Genomic DNA, 11,851 nt, shown 5'->3' with positions numbered 1-11,851 from the left:
CGTACTGAACTGTTTCCTCCGTTCTGAGTTCCATAGTGTGTTCTTGCACATTCCCCACTCCAAAGCAAGACAAAATGAATTTCCATTACTTGTGACCAAATGAGCTTTTAATATAAAAGAGATTAATCCCCCTGAAAATCAATAACAAACCCAAATTTGATCTGAATATTTTACGAAGTTTGCTGAAACCTGTGTTCTACAGGTTTTGATAAAGGAAGTTTTGGTTTTGAAGAAACGCTGAGTATTATCCATTGATTTTCTCATGAGAAATGGGATTCTTCTATCAGATATAGGCAGTAAATATTCATTCTTGAATTTCTATTAAAAGATAAAAAAATAAAACAATAACATATATTAGAAAAATTTTACAGGACCAATACCCTATAGAAATTAGATAGCAACTAGCAAATGTGAAGACAGCTGTTTTAATGTGTGACTTTCAAGTAACTTGGTTGGCATCATGTACAGAGTGTATATACGGTGAGTTGAACTTTTCCTATTTAAACATTTTGTATCATAGTGTATATATTGCCCTTCTGCCTTTGGCTGTAAATGTTAGCATAACCTTTAACATTGTAGGCTTTTCTTTTCTTTGTTTCTTTTTTTTTTTTTTTTGAGATGAAGTCTCCCTCCTGTCACACAGGCTAGAGTGCAGTGGTGCAATCTCGGCTCACTGCAATCTCCACCTCCTGGGTTCAAGTGATTCTCCTGCCTCAGTCTCCCACGTAGCTGGGATTACAGGCGTGTACCACCACGCCTGGCTAATTTTTGTATTTTTAGTAGAGATGGGGTTTTGCCATGTTGGTCAGGCTGGTCTTGAATTCCTGACCTCAGGTGATCCACCTGCCTCATCGTCCCAAAGTGCTAGGATTACCGGCATGAGCCACCGGCCCAGCCCATTGTAGGCATTTCTTTAGTCAAGTGATTCTTCTCAATCCTGTCCTTTCACTAAAATGTTTGGATGGTTATACTCAGGTTTGGGTGGTCGTTAGCTTTTCATAACATCTTTTCATAAGGCTGATTAAAAAAATGTCTGAGTTGTGTTGGGCCAGATATATGGGAGTAGATGGATTTAGTATCATTGAAAATGGTTGCCCTCTTTTATGACTAAGAAATATATGCAGGCAGTGAAAAGAAATTCTTGATGGCAGGACATAAAAATATGGTTGATAAAATGCCAAGATACCTTTTCTTCTTCTGGGTAGCAACAACACTAAAGGTAAATACTGCTGTTTCTATAGTTTTATGAAGAAAATGGTTTTCCTCATTCTGTTTCATTGGGACTACCCTGTTCACCCTCCTTTATATCCTGTCTGAGGGTTGTTTCATCTTCTGTGTAGTTGTTGGCCAATAATTTTATCTTTTCTTTCCTCCCATTGTATTTTTCTTGGTTCATAGCCCATCAGTTGTGAATCTCAGATAAAATGTAGTAAAAATTCATATTTATGGCTAGGGAAAATCAGAATCAGGTGGTTTGCAGTTACAGAGAAACAGGTTCATAATGGCAAAAATCTAGCAAAATCACTTGCGAACCTAGAATATATCAAGGCCTCTTTCTAGAAAAAATAAGAAAGATAAGTAAAAATGACCAGGTGCTTTCATTTGAACATTTCTACATGGTCAGTGCATAGATCAGAAAAAAAAAATTGAGGTGGAAGGGAAGCAGTGGCCAAAGGCCTGTGAGTTTACCAAAAAGAAACTTTTTTTTTTTTTTCCAGTTTGTAAGCTCTTGCTTTTCCCAGGAAGATAAAAGGCAGAATTTCAAAGCCACATTTTTTTTTTTTTTTTTTTGCTCCCAGGAAATGTTTTTGTGTTCGTATTATTGTTACAAAGTTAAACTTTTTTCTCTTTCTTGAACAAATGAATGGCTGGATTATGCCACATGTTGAAGTTGTTAACCTCTTTTAGTAATTTAAACTTTATGAATCAGAATAAGTGAATGAGGGCATTCTAGTCCTTGGCTTCCAGGTTATGGGACAGCCCCTCTCACTGAACTTGGACTTGTATGGATACTCTCCTTCCTGTGAACAGAACTTGCCTTCTGAAATCAGACGTCTTGGGGGAGAGAATGTGGTGGTCATCTGTTGGCTGCCAAGCCTTTCTTCCTGTGAGAGTTGCTTTTAAAATAGGTAGGATTTGGGGGAGTAACTTGCTGGAACAGAAAGCTGCAAAAAAGCCGGCAAAGCTTGGCCAACAACCTAGGGTTTAAAAGAAATGTGAAAATTTCATTGCATGCTCTACAACTCCTTTTTACTAACCCCTAGCATAATTCATGCATTTTTCTGCCTGCTTGGCCCCTGTGGAGATTTTGTAATTCCTGGTTTAGAGGATAGACAAATGGCAGTCCAGACTATTCACTCATTCATTCATCCATCAATCCATCCATCCATCCATCTATCCATTAACAAAAGTTTACTTAGTGCCTTCTCTATGCTAGGCACTGTGTTACATGTTGAAGATGAAACTGCAAGCATCATCAAGTCTCTGTTGTCCAGGAATTTAGAGTCTGGTCCAAAAGATAAGCATTACTCTTAGCAATTCTACTGAGTGGGTGCATAATAAGAAACAATTAGAAACATATTTAAGCCCTGTAAAGGAATGAAACTGGCTCTAGACTGGGAGAAGGAATGTGATAAAAAGATTCTTCCCAGCAGAATAACTGAGCTAGGATCTTAAGAAGGAGCAGGGGTTAATGGGAGAGAGAAGGGTGTGAGAGGACACTGTAGACTACGGAGGCAGTGAGCACAAGGCCATGTGACACCAACAGCTTGGTATGGCCCACAGGACAGTCAGAGGGCCAGAGCAGCTGAGCACATGGGGAACTGGCTGCATTTGAGGCAGATGAGCTACATGCACAGTGGGCATCTCTGCGAGGGCCTCACAGACTGATTAGGGCTTTTGCTCATTATCCTAAGAGCCATGGGAAGTCATTGAAGGAACATCAACAGAAGGCAGTGCTGTGACATGGTAGATGTTTCACAAGGGACACTCTGGCTGTTAAGTGGAGAATGGAGGAGAATATAGCAAGAAGGAAGCAGTGAGACAGGAGTAGGCTAGGCTGTCTCTAGGAGAGAATGGTGGCTTTGTCTAGTATGGTGACAGGGAGCTAGGACAGTGGTTGGCAATCAATTGATGGAAAATAACAATAGACAGCCCTAGGTGATAGTTAGGTGTAAGGTGAGGGAAAGACAAGGGCAGGCATCAAGAATGAAAGATTCCGAGATTTTTGCCTATGGAATAGGAGGGATGGTAGTACATGTTGGTGCAGTAGGTTATTATGGAGGGTGAACAGCCCTGCTGTATCTTAGTCACTAGTGTCTGGCAGCCTCCCTCTGTCTGTCTGTGTTTCATTTCCAAGTCAGTCTTCTCTGAGCTGCAATTTGAGAGATGATGTAATGCAGAGATTTTGAAAGGTGACCAGTAGCAAAAGGAAGAACAACCTTTTACCAAGCACTTATGTGCCAGGCAGTGAGTTAAGCATTGGGATTCCAGGAGTGAGGAAAATGAGATCACGTTCCTGCCCTCTAGGAGTGTCCAGTCTAACAAGGTAGACAAATAGTAAATAATTATGATAACTTTGTTAGTGATTTTTGTTTCTGTGATATGTACCATGGGAGTATGGCTAAGTGAGCTGATCTGCTCTGGTGGGAGGGGGCAGGGTCAAGGTAGGTGGAGAATTGCAGCTGAAGTGAAGACCTGAATGATTAGTTGGCAATGAGAAGAAAAACAAAACCTTCCAGAAAGAGGAAATAAACATTTTTTAAGGTCTAAACGAATAAAAAATATGAAGTGTTTAAAGAACTGGCAGAGATGTCCTTCTATCTGATCAAAGTGGGGGATACAGGAAACAGTGACTTATGTCAGGAGTGGGGTATAGACAGGTTCTGGCAGATTGGTGCTCCTGGCTTTCACTTACTTGGCATCTGAGAGCTGTTTTTTGCCTCTTCTCCTCATTCCTTAGAACTCAAAGGACACACGAGGAACTGAATTGGGAGAGGCTTGGCACTAACAAAGCAGAAATTGTCAAGGGAAGGGGGAAGAGGAACTATCTACCAGTGAGAGCAAGGAGGGTGGTCTCTGGGAAGAGCTTTTGACTCCCTATTTCTGACTCAAGCCCTGATTCATCCCTTTCATTTTTTGCAATTAGCTTCTTGGTCTGGGATAATTTTATTTGATTACCCTTTAGTTCCCATTAGTTTCTGAGCTTATTTTGACCAGGGTTATAGAAAATGTACCATATGGTAACCAGCTTCTTCAAGTCACCCACAGAAGTGTTTTCTCTTGACTGCTTCCCTGGCTGCCTTCTCCAGATGACGTGGCTGTCATTCTTGTCCTGGGTGAGAAAGGAGATTAAGATGGTTTATAAGAAATAAGATGTCACAGTGAAATAGTCTCAAGGCACCATGTACCTTGCCAGTTTTCTGTTCTAACATGTATTATTTGGTATAAGGATACCCTATAATTCTTAATTTTTTATTTAAAAAAGTTTCTCCAGTCTCTTTTCTCAGTTTTAACCTCTTTGACCCACCCAACAGAGCACTCTTTTATTGTGTTTTAAGTTCCTTCTGTGGACTACAAGAAAAATAGGCCTTATGAAGAGCTCTGCCTCATAGAATAACTTACTTGAAAGGAAGAAAAGTGTCAGGGAGCATTTTAACCTTTCTCATTTTCTAGATACACTCAGCTGAACATTAATTTGAGGTACCTCTTTAGGAAGGAGATCATGCATGTCTTATCTCAATGGCTTTTCTGATAATTCGAGCCGTGTGCCTGTTCCAAGATTGGGAGTTTCTTCTTGGGCGGTTCTGGGGACAGCATGATTGGTTATATCTTGGAAATGAAATAATCTCCCACTTGTACAGTTTTGCTATCACAGATTTTCAAGCAATTGCTCCTCTGTATGAATACAGAAAAACATAAATAGCTTTTACGTTTGTTTTGCAACAGATTAGGCACCCTCGATCTTTTTCCTTGGTGTGTGCACATGCACGTGCCTTTATGTGTGTGAGTGCGTGTGTGTGTGTGTGTGTGTGTGTGTGAGGGGGGCAGCAGAGAAAACACATTGCCATGGGAAGAGTGCACAGGACAGGGAATTCGAAATTCCAAATTAGAATCTTGGCTCTGTTTGTCTTCCAGCTATCCATGTAACCCTGAGCAAATCATCCCAATGCCCGAGATTCAATTTCTTCATGTGTAAAATGGAAATAACAATAATAATAATAATTCCCACCTACTTCATCAAAACACTGTATTGAAAATATGAACAAATGCTTTATACATATGAGAAGACAATTATTAGAATTACTGCTTCTCTCTCTCTGGGTAGTCATTCATTCATTGGTCCCTTCATTACCAAAGGTGGGGAGTGGCATGATCTGACTTGCTGGTGGAGCACGGCATGGAGGAGAGCTCAAGTGGAGGTAGGGGTGCAGGACTGTGGTGGCTGCAGTTATCCAGGAAAGAAAGAGCACAGCGGTGACAGAGAGGTTGGAAAAAAGTGGAGAATTGAAGATAAGATAGAGTGGACTGATTAGAATTTTTATGGGGGAGACAAAACTTGAGTTTAAATCATTCAAGAATAAGGTGAGTTCTTGGGGACAAATATGTAGAAAAGTGTGCTCTGGGAAGGAATAGGTCAGCGAGGATTGGGTGGAAACTACTCCTTGTTTTGTTTTTAATGTCCAAAGTCATACATTTAGAAATGCAAAGGAAGAAATTTGTTTTCCATGTAAAAGATCACAAGCCATCAAACTGATGATTTTTCGTTGTAAGTAACACATGGCATGAATAATTTCTTTATTAACTTCCAATCACTTTGAACTAATTTCTCACAGTATGGCAATGACAACCTCATAACCCCAAAGAAACTTAAACCTTATAGCATAGTTGAAAATGACTTTTATGTTTTATTGAACAAAAGGATCACTTAAGGGAGAATCACAATGTCCATGGAATACAATAAAACACAGGCTCACATTGGCTGGTACATGCTCATTGTTAATAGAATCAGAATAAACACATCAATACCAAACTATGCAATAAAACCTGCATTATTAATCTACAGAATGGTAATAGAGCTATTACCTGATTTACTTATTCTTTTTTTAAAAAAAATATTGCTGAGTGGCAAATGTACAGCATGTGGATATGAGTTAGGTGTTTTGAAATACCACAGCAGCAGACAGTACGTTTTGGAGACTGTGATTGAATTGAATGAACTACAATAAGTAGGTCTACTTTCATTACATTCTCTACTTCTAGATCTGCTAGTACATATTTTTTATGAGAGGAGTTAATACACCATTATTATTCCATTGAAATAAATGAAGGACACACGTATATTATCACTTTTCATTAGCAAATTATTGTATATTATCTAGCTATATTTGGGAGAAAATATTTTTTAAATTTCCTAATTATTCTTGCATTTGGTAAGCATTTGTTTTACCATATGGGAGACATTGTTCTAGGCATGGAAATTCACGGAGGACAGGCAGATATTATTTCTGACCTTCTGAATGGGAAGACTGACACATACCCCAAAATGAAACATGCCAATTAGTAAAATAACTGCAAGTTGTAACATTATGCAGGGCCTAGTATATGTGAGAGGGCTTTGGGCTTTAGTCTGAGTATGATGGGTAGGTTATGTAAAGTTCTGGGCAAGGGAGTGTTGAGATCAGGTATAGATTAAAGACTATAATTTTGCTACCTGGTAAAGAATAGATTGGGCAGAATAGAATAGCCAGTAAGTGCAATACAAGAGGCTCAACATCATTAGTGATTAGAGAATGCACATCGAAGCTATAATGAGATACCACAGTGAGATATCACTTCACATCCACTAGGAAGACTGTAATCAAAATGACAGATGTAGTAAGTGTTGGCAAGGGTGTGGAGGAATTGCTAGTGAGAATGTAAAATAGTGCAGTCACTTTGGAAAACAGGCAATTCATCAAAACGGTAAACGCAGAGTTAACCATATAACCTACCAATTCTACTCCTATGTATATATCCAGGACAATTAAAAATATGTGTCCACAGAAACACTTGCACATGAATGCTAATAGCAGCATTATTCAAAGCAGCTAAAAAGTAGAAGTAAACTAAATGTTTATCAGCTGATAAATGGATAAATAAAATGTGGTATATCTACACAATGGAATATTATTCAGTCATAAAAAGGAATGAAGTTCTGATATATATCACAACTTGGATGAACCTTAAAAACGTTATACTAATTAAAATAAGCCAATCAGAAAAGACCACATAATACAGGACTCCTTTTATATGAAATGTCCAGAATATGCAAATTCATAGAAACAAAAGGTTGATTAGAGTTTGTCAGGGGTTTGGGGGTGGGGATGAAGGATGACTGACAATGGCTACAGGTTTTTTCGGGGGAGCAATGATAATGCTCTGGAATTAGTGTTGATGGTTGCAAAACTCTACAAATATACTAAAATGAATCATATATTTAAGTGGATGAATTGGATGGTATGTGAATTGTATCTCATTACAGATGTTGAGAAGAAGAGAAAGATAAATGAAAGGGGAGACCAATGAGAACATGTGTTACGTGACTGCCCTCTCTTCTTGCTTTAGGTCAGAACTGGCCAGGCCATGGAACTGCTCTAGGGGAATGAATGTGCCAAATATATAAGTACTAGCAGTCAGGATTCCCTCCATGTCTCCTTCTGTACCTCATGTACCAGCCCCACAAAATGACTTGCCATTTCTCTGAGCGAGCCATGCACTTTCTTTCTACTTACCTTTGCTGAGGTGTGACTATGCTTTCTTTTCTTTTTCTCTCTACTAGGAAAATAAATCACCAGTTCTACAAGCTTAGTTCATATTCCCCCTTGAAACTCTCCTTGGTTGCCTGGCCCTATAATACATCATTCCAATTTTCTGTAAGCCCTTGACATGTGGCTTGTGCCTCTGCAAGATCTCAGCCATATAGCATTTCAAAGACTCGCTTTGAATTCTCTCTTTCTCTATCTCCTTCTCTCCCTTCCTCCCTTTTATCTTTCTTGCTTTCCTTTCTCTCTTTCTCTCCAACTCCTGTCTCTGTCTCCATCCACGCATTTTTCACAACCAAAAGGAGTTTCTTTGCCACTTTAAAGTCCCTACACTTCTCTCCTGTTATCCAGTATCCATAGTTCTGTTCACCATTGGTTTCCTAAGTAAGGCTATATGTATAACAGACATTCATTCTTCTTACAGAGGTCCACCTTATTCTCATTACAACACTTCCCTTCCTTCTTACAGAACTTAAGTTCTGCTGGAGATTTTCAGCAGGATATAATAAGTAAATTTTTCATAATTCGTTCAACAAAATTTTCAGTAAGTATTTATGGAGCACTTACGATGTGCCGGGCACTAGTTCCTAGGAATACAGCTGGGAAGAAAACAGTCCAAGGATTTTGGTAATATATAAGATCAGAGCATGGCAAGTGCACTGCAAAGACTTATATTGAGTGATGTTAGAAAGGATGAGTGAGAGGCAGCTTAAGTTTGTGTGGGCAAGCAAGGATGGTGAGGAGGTAGCATTCGAATGTGATCTGAATGACAAGGAGGAGCACAGAAGCCTTTCTGGTAGCGGGAACAGCTCAGGAATAGCCTAGTGTCAGAAGGCACTTGGAATGTTCAATGAACTGCATGATGTTTAGCATAACTGTAATTTGGTACGCAAAGGAGAGAGAGAGGCATAGGCACAGTTGAAGAGTTAGGCAGGGGCTAGATCTTATGTTTGAATGTTGGGGTAAGGCATTGAGATTGCTTTTAACCGCAAGGGGACACCATAAGAAATTGACACATGCACCAGTCTTTAAATGGGTTGGAGTTTAGAGATTTCATGTGTTTATTTTTATTTTTTGCCTATAAAGAAAGTAACACGCTAGTCCAGAATGTGAAAAAAGAAAGTAGAGAAATGGGCAAGAGGAGAAATGAAGCTGTTTACTCTACCTGAGCATCCAAAATGAAATACACAAAATATTGATCTCCAAGTGAACAAAAGATAACCCCTAGGGATGCTATTGCCAGAGGTGGCGCAATAAGTATTGTGGATTTCATATATTTGCATAATTCAATTCCAGCTCAAAGACAACAGGAAAGAATTCTTTTTTTTTAATCAGGAAGAGTTTTAAAAGCCTTTCTATTGCCACACAGAAGACAATGTACATCTTTTTAAAAAAATTTTTTTATGTGGAATCTCACTCTGCCAGAAGGCTGGAGTGCAATGGTGTGATCTTTGCTCACTACAACCTCCGCCTCCTGGATTCAAGCGATTCTCCTGCCTCAGCCTCCCGAGTAGCTGGGACTACAGGCGTGCACCATCATGCCCAGGTAATTTTTGTATTTTTAGTAGAGACAAGGTTTCACCATGTTGGCCAGGATGGTCTCAATCTCCTGACCTCGTGATCTACCTGCCTCGGCCTCCCAAAGAGCTGGGATTATACGCAGGAGCCACCGCGCCCGACCGAGAATGTACATCTTATGGGGGAACTGATGAGAGATCCTATTGCTTAGAGAGAGAAAGAACTGTAGCATCACATATTTCCAACCAGAATTTGAAAGAGCATTTTAGGGGAAGCAATGTTTCCCAATAGAAACCCATTAAATAGATCAGAAGCTTCAATAATGTTTATTCCTTTTGGGTATCACAAATTCCACTCCCAGGAATTTATCTTAAAGAAAAGATCACAGACTTGCACAAACATTAGGGGATGTTCAACCATTTTTTTTGAAATAGTAAAATTTGGAAACCTAAATAGCCAGTAATAGAGGAATAGTTAAAGAAATACTCCTACGCAATGTAGTATTCTGCATAAGGCACAATAATGTTTCGAAGAATATATAATGACAAAGATTTTTCCCATGAAGTATGATTAAGTAAAAAATATGACATCCCCCCTTACCCCATAATTGGTGGTTAGATGGGAAAAAATTAGGTTATAAAATACCATATACACTTTGGTATTAATTGTACAATTGTATATTTTAGAAGAGAACTTTTTCAAAATGTTTAAAGTGGCCATTTCGAGATATTCCATAGCAGAAGGTTTGAAACTTTCTCCCCTCCACTGTTTTCTGAAATTTCTAAAGTGAATATAAGTAAAAAATTAATAATTTATAATGATTAAAAGTTAGTAAAAATAGCTAAACATTTGCCTGCTGTGTGCCAGGCACTAAGTGGTTTACCTTATCATCAATAAATTTATTTATGATAAATGATTACAACCATATTCTGACACAGGTACTATTATCAATCCCATTTACTTTTGATAAGATTGAAGCAAAAATAGATACTAACAATGGGCCTGGCGCGGTGGCTTATGCCTGTAATCCCAGCACTTTGGGAGGCCGAGGCGGGCGGATCATGAACTCAGGAGATAGAGATCATCCTGGGCAACATGGTGAAACCCCATCTCTACTGAAAATACAAAAATTAGCTGGGCATGGTGGTGCTTGCCTGTAATCCCAGCTACTCAGGAGGCTGAGGCAGGAGAATTGCTTGAACCAGGGAGTTGGAGGTTGCAGTGATCCAAGGTTGCACCACTGCACTCCAGCCTGGTGACAGAGTGAGACTCCATCTCAAAAAAAAAAAAAAAACAATTGTTAATAATGTACCTAAGTTGCGCACCTATCAAATATCGGCACTGGGTTTAGCACTGCAGGCAGTCTGACATCACAGTCCACCCCGTCAATGGTGGCATTATACTTCTATTAATAGCAAATGCTTAAGCAGAAAGTAAAGTCTCTCTGTGACCAGACAGTGTGAAACTGTTTTGCTCAAAGTCATTGTTAAGAGATGATCACCAATTCCTCAGTGAGGAATGGCTAGAGACTATGCGTCATTTATTACAAATTTTATACAATGTAGATTTCCTTATAGAATTAAGATTCCATTGTTTTCCACGAGCCTCTCAGGTTTTATGATTAAATAACATATCAGGGTATTCTCATATGTAGGTCCTTGGACAAGTGAACCATACCAGACTTTATGAGTCAAGATTCTGATGTCTCCACAGTGGGAAAAATCAGACAAGCTGACTTTACATAATTCTGACTTACCTGGGCTTCATTCTATCTGGGTTTGCAGTGTACTCTACCACCTTCACAATAAGGCCTTACGATGGCCTTATTGTGCCTGTTGGCTTGGGTTAGATCTTGTTATGTACACTTTTTATAGAGCTAGACACTATCCTTGAAACAAGAGCATGCAATATGAGGCATGAAAAGAAGACTTTGTAGCTGGGGTGAGACTGGAATGAAATTTAGAAAGAGGCTGTAGTGAGAATTGTCCATAACTGTGACAACAGCATGGATCACGTGATATATATTATTGAGTGCCTGGTACTTGCCAGGCATTGCACCAAGTGCACATAATATATGTTATCTGCATTTACTCCTCACAATAGTCTGTGAGATGGGTATTATTCTCCCCACCTTATGCATGAGGAAGCTGATGTATACAGAGGTAAATTGTCCACGGTCATGCAGCCAGTACTAGTGTTTCTGATCACAAAGCTATTTTTGCTTCCACAGTGGCAAATGGCATCTTTCACAGCCACTAGCATGTCTCTGTTCCTTCCTCAAAAATAAATCCTTAAATTATTGTTTCAATTATCATTTTACTTATACTACGTGATAAAGAAATTAAATTTTTTTCTTTTTGTGAGCTTTCAGACTCCTTTGGAGAGAAAGAATCTTTTCCCTCTTATTATAAAAACTCTTCGTTGAAATGTCTGTGTTCCTTCAGCTGCCCCTGGGGATTCATGTTCCTGAGTTGGACTGGCAGAGAATGTGATGTTTCTCCACGAGGGACTCTGGGATTAGTCTGATCATT

The 11,851-nt window shown here is 39.2% G+C and overlaps 1 long non-coding RNA gene across 1 annotated transcript in view; it reads right to left on the bottom strand.

Annotated features, from left to right (window-relative positions):
* Positions 1–327: 327 nt before the first annotated feature.
* LOC129397409 (uncharacterized) overlaps positions 328–11,851 on the bottom strand; it is a 58,620-nt gene continuing 47,096 nt past the window's right edge. Inside the window, exons 4-5 of the long non-coding RNA XR_008624763.2 lie at positions 4,236–4,333; positions 328–2,198 (exon numbers count right to left, since the gene is read on the bottom strand). This is a non-coding gene — a long non-coding RNA (uncharacterized LOC129397409). The remainder of the gene's footprint in view (positions 2,199–4,235; positions 4,334–11,851) is intronic.

Source organism: Pan paniscus, chromosome 2 (assembly GCF_029289425.2).
Source record: "Pan paniscus chromosome 2, NHGRI_mPanPan1-v2.0_pri, whole genome shotgun sequence".
NCBI lineage: Eukaryota > Metazoa > Chordata > Mammalia > Primates > Hominidae > Pan > Pan paniscus.
This window is presented reverse-complemented; position numbering and strand designations above follow the sequence as displayed.